The following is a 6,000-nucleotide window of genomic DNA, read 5'->3' as shown; positions in this document are numbered from 1 at the left end:
TTACTTTTTCTTTATAATTTCTTGTTCCTATATCTTTGTTCTTCTTAGTTTCTTGTTAATTTCCTTTTATGCCTCTTTTTATGTTGATGAACTCTTGTTAGATTTGGATTTCCTTTAATGCAATTTGATATTTTATGTTCCTTTTATGTTCTTATGGTTAATTACTTTGTTTATTGTTAATTTCTTGCATTGGGTAGTTGTAGAATTTATATTTCTTGCCATTTATGATGCCTTCCTTTTCTGCCTTCCAAGTGTTTGACAAAATACTTGGTTAGATATTAGAGTAGCTTTTTGAGCATTCTTGGCTTGGAAGAGGAATTTGGAAATCTTGAGTCATGAATACCCAACTTATGTTGGTGATCTAGAGTTGTTAGCTAATATTGTTTTCATTGACGCTAATCTTTTTCTAATTCAATTAGTAAGTTGATTAGGACTTTTGGATTGAGATTAACTAGTCTTATTTGACTTTCTCTCGTGTGAAGATAACATTGTACTTTCTTCATTGTTGGAGATGACTAAATAGGATAAGCTCTTGAAAATTATTGTTATGACTAGTGACTAGGATAGAAGGCCTATATTCTCAATCCTTGCCATGAATGTCTCTCTTTATCATTTGCTTTCTTCAGTTGCTTGCTTTATTTTCTTGCCATTTATTTTCTTGCCCCTTTTTACCAAATCAAACCCCCATTGTTCCTTCATAGCCAATAATTGATCACTTCATTGCAATTCTTTGTGAGAGGACCCGAGGTTTGAATACTTCGGTTAATTTTTATTGGGGTTTGTACTTGTGACAACCAATATTAAAATTTGATGTGAGAGTTATTAGTTGGTTTGGAGCTATGCTTACAACGAAATTCTTTTCTATTGAGAAATTCTAGACCAACGATAATTCTCACTATCAAATTTTTGGCGCCGTTGCCGGGGAATTGCAATGTATGCTTGTTATTAGTTATTGTACATATGTCAATATTGTAAATAGCTTGGTTTCTAGTTTTTTTTTGTTAGTTTTTGCTAGTTTTAGGATTTGGTTTTCTTTGTTTCTTATTAGATTTTATTTTCATTTGCTCTTGCTACCATGAATTCTCAACCCTTTGGCTATGAGTTTGGTGTAAATTATGTTGTAGGAAATAGAAACTACAATGACAACATGCATCAAGGATGGAACAATCAAAGATGGGAGGAGCCTTAAGAAATTGATCACTCTTCATGTCTCTAAGCATTGTCCGACTTCATCTCGGAGTTCACGAACAAAGAGGAAACACCCAAAACATGGAACTATACATAGATGGAGCATTGAATGAAAACTGATGTGGAGCAGGAATCCTTCTGAAGGACGATACTGGAGTTCGAGCCGAACAGTCAATCAAATTCCTCTTTGAAACAACCAATAACCAAGCCAAATATGAAGCTCTCCTAGCAGGCCTACGACTAGCCAAGAAAATAGAAGTCACAAGCTTAAAGGTATACTATGATTTACTCCTAGTAGTACAGCAGGTAAACGGCCACTTTCAGGTACGAGATCCACCTCCAGAGACTTATCCGACTCATTCCTCTTCCTCTTCAAAGATGCCGAAGCTTGAACAGCAGAATGTGCAGCATCTCCACCAACTTTCTTCACAACGCCAGAAACACTACCACCTTTCTCTTTCTTCCTATGTAGATAGGATTGGAGCCGAGATGTGTTCAAATGAGGGACTCATCAAATTATACGTCAGCAAACCAGAAAAGATCTAACAAAAAATACAGGTTCTCACTACTTATATATGTTTTCAATCCATCTTTGTCATTTTTTTTTCAAAATGTAGCTGATCAAAAATAGACAAACATTCTCCAACAGCAAAATTTTCTATTAGAAATTCCAATAAAAGGTCCTCCTCCTCACTCCTCTTAGTAGCCTTAAGGATCTGCATCGGCTCTGAGCACAAATACAGAAGGTACTTCTCTATTAATTCGTTATCTAAATAAAATGAATACTCGGACTCTACAGACCAAACCTTCACGAACATGGACTTAAAGTTTTTAAAAGTAGATTTATACAACAGGAAAATGGAGTGCCCGGATAGCTACTGAGAAAAACCCAAATCCCTTTCCACACCCCTTTCGATTGAAATAAAGAAAATAAAACGTTAAGAGAAAAAGAAAACTCCAGGAAATCATCAAACATTCAAACACACGCAGAAACGCTAAGGAATGAGGGTGTAACTGCAAAGGTGCACAATTAAGCTGAGTCAAGACTTTACACTCAAAATAAAAAAACAGAAATTTTACATGCAACTCAGTAAAACAGGGAGTATACATATAAAAATACTCCCAATTCCCTCTCCTTTCACAGACTCTCTCTTCACTGGTACAGGGGAGAAGTTCGACGCGAACCTCGGACCCCTCCCTTAAAAGCTTCAGAGTTTCCAACTCACGAAGCGACTCAGCATCACAGTATAATGACGCGTGAGTCTTCACATCAACATGAACCCAATGGTACGGATTCTCTTTGTTCATTTCGACTACTTTAATCTTGTCCTTTCCTTTTCTCTAGCCATTTTTCAGGAGCGAATGAGACAGAGAACGTGAGAAGACAAACCTTTCGAAGACATATCTTTTTACACACTTATGCAAATTCAACTAGCGTAGCGCATTGTGCTTTTTCAAGAAGGAAACGGCAATAAAGTTTAATTGCAACCCACTACTTTAGTGGGAAGTAAAGCTGCCTACGTGGCCAATACAAATGGTTCGTATCCCACTTAGCCAAAAAAAAATTATTGCGGCCTAGTTAACAAGGTAAGTCATTATTAAAACCGGTCTTTTCTTTTTTTTTCTTTTCTTTTTTTTCTTTTCTGAAACGATTAATAAAAATAGATTATGAAAAATAATAATTTTGAAACACAAACTTAAAACACACGTTGAGCTTGGGAGCTACAATACCTCCCCCTTAAAACACCAAGGTATAACTTCATAAGGATAAGCTCAACTTGCTAAACTACGTTTTCCAAGTTATGCTTGGGAGCTATGTACTTTATCCCTAATACATCGGATGGACCGAGTTATACCTCGGCACGCTCGCCCACGTTTCAAAAACTAATGACTCTATTCCAACAACCTCTTCTCCAGAATCTCGCTCCAAAGTCGGTCACGAATATCTCGGCTCAAGCCGATGACTTATTCAGTCTCAACCAATCTATATAACAGGAACAAGACGGATAATGAGAGGCAGATCACAAAAAAGCAACAAACTAATTATATACTCGCTTTTCTTGATAATTCTGTATTAACTTGAGCTGTCAGACTCATCAGGATCAACACAAAATCGACATATAAATCGGAAGAAGTATCCTTGCTAGAACAATATATATTTAATAATATTTATATTTGTATTAATAATTATGAATAATAAAAAATATAATTAATTTAAAATAAGTGAATATAAAATTAAAATAATATCAAAAAAAATAATTGTATGTTTTTATTATAAAGTAATAGTTATTATATAAAATAACAAAAAATAATATTGACAAGAATAAAAAAGTATATAGTAACAAAGAGGACCTAAATTTAAACTTTATCATTATCAAATTTAAAATTTTTAACTTAGCAATTCGGTTAGATCGATTTTTATCAATTTTTATTGATTTTGATCGATTTTTTATAAAATTTGACCCATTTTTGTTGATTCTAAATCTATAACAGTTCTAAAATTTAATTTGCTCGATTAAAAATTTGATTTATTGATTTTTTACCGAGAGGTGCAGTCCAATTCTAATAATTATACTTATGGCTGTCGATAAAATTATAATTTTTATTTTATTTATTTAATTATTTTAAAAGGAGGCGGCTAGTTACTCTCCCGCCGGAATATGAAAACCAATTTTATTGGGAGAAGTCAGATTTGGATTAGTCTTGCGTAAAGAGGCATGATAGCAATTTCACGTACAAAACAAAGAATGCACGATTAAAATTGAGATTAAGATATGAGCGGATTTTATTCGCTAAATTGTGACAGGTGACGAATGACGATTTGCTAGCGGATGAGTGACGCACTATAAAATATATTTAATTAAAATATTTTATTTATAAAATATGTGAGCTGAGAAATCGTCGAGCCAAATTGGGCAATGCTTCCTGAAATTGTTCACATTCTATATCTGTCGCAGAAGTCGGAACCGACCTTGAATAACAAACAATTTGCCAATTTCGTACATCTGAAAGCTTGAAAGTCAAATTGAGATTTATTTCTGGACATTCGGCTTCTTTTTTTTCCTAACTTTGTCTTGGAATTTTTTAAACAATTGAAACAAATTATATGCAGTTTTAAAACTATTTATACTTTTATATTTTATTATTTATTATTTTAAAAATATACATTTATATTGGTTACAATGTACAAAGAGATAAATAATACATTTTATAAATGACATGTTCTAAACCAATGGTTACCTACAAATCCAATCCAATTTATTTTTCAATTCAAATCACATTATTTTTAATTTAAATAGATTAAAAATAAAAGGAAAAACTATTAAAATAGAACCCCGTCACAAAAAATAATTTTTATAACGACAAAAATATCTTTAAAATATTATAAAATATAACAAAAATAACTAAAAATAATATTATTTTTTTAAAATAGTAAATAATTTTTATATTTGACAAACCATTTATACATTTGAACTAAAATTTTGTATAAATATTTGAATAATTATTTAAAAAGTATATACGAAAAATCGAATAAAAATTTAACCTCTAGAATTTTTTTTTATTTTTTTAAAGTATTCTTAGTTATTAATAAAAAAAATCATATAAAAAATCTACTTATCATAAAATCGTCAAATTTTAAAGATAAAATTATTTTATTTTTCTAATAATACTTATAAAAAATTATATCATCAGAATCTAAATTTTAAAGAACTTTTTAAAAATATATATTTTACGTAAGATATTTTTGTCATGTATTAAAATATTTTAAAAATATTTTTGTTATTAATAAAAATAAAGATTATTTTTGCCAGCTTTCTAATAATTCGAGTGTGAAATTAGTAGTTTATTCTAAAAATAAATTTAAATCCATACCGTTCCTTTGCAAGTCAAAGGCTTTAGCCTATTATAATCTTTTAGTCCTGTAATATACAAAATTAAACTACATAAACATGGTTAATTATCAGTATTGATGATATAATATCAGACACAATTAGAGATGACTCAAGTAAAATCATTTCATTTTTTCCCACATTCCCTAAAAATAAATAAATCCTAGGCTAATCTTACGTTTTGAACATACAATTCATTATGAACAATACAATACTATGAAAGCATTTTCTAGAAATTTCAGATGTGACCACCAATATAATTAAATCCATTATGAACAAGGTTTCAGAACTCATCAATAAAATTAAAAGTCAAATTATGAAATTATCATAGTTCCAAATATTAAAAAACTCAACAAAAAGATGAGGTTAATTATATGACTTTTAGACATTTAATTGCTGTTATAATGAGACATTAATGCAGTTTATAACAATAATTAATAGTCAAAGTTTTTAGGTTAATTATATCTAATTGTGCTTCGATCAAATGTATCATATAATTAAAAGTTAACTCTTGCTGATAATTATAGTTTGAAAAAGTTTTTTCAATTAATGTAGTTGCCATGAAAAAAATAAAGTTAATTAAAAAATATATATAATATTCTTTTTAGTTGATTTATAAAAGAAATCAATCTCATTTAAATTGAAAATTAATCATTTTAATAAATATTTAATATAAATTTTTAAATAGACTATTAAGTAAAAAAAAATTGAATAAAAAATTATTATAAAATTAGATTTAATAATTTAATAAAAATAAATAAATGTTATTATTATTTACTATTGAAAAAAATTTCAAATTGTAATAGAAACAGTTGTCTTTATAACAATGGTAATAAATCCGTCCATGCTTGTGTCATTCAATTGGAATACACACTTGTCAAATACTCGCCGCACTACATGTCGATCAAAGAATCATCTGCTA

The sequence above is a fragment of the Arachis hypogaea genome, chromosome 7 (genome assembly GCF_003086295.3).
Source record: "Arachis hypogaea cultivar Tifrunner chromosome 7, arahy.Tifrunner.gnm2.J5K5, whole genome shotgun sequence".
Classification (NCBI taxonomy): domain Eukaryota; kingdom Viridiplantae; phylum Streptophyta; class Magnoliopsida; order Fabales; family Fabaceae; genus Arachis; species Arachis hypogaea.
The sequence above is the reverse complement of the archived record's forward strand: the minus strand, read 5'-3'. Positions refer to the sequence as shown.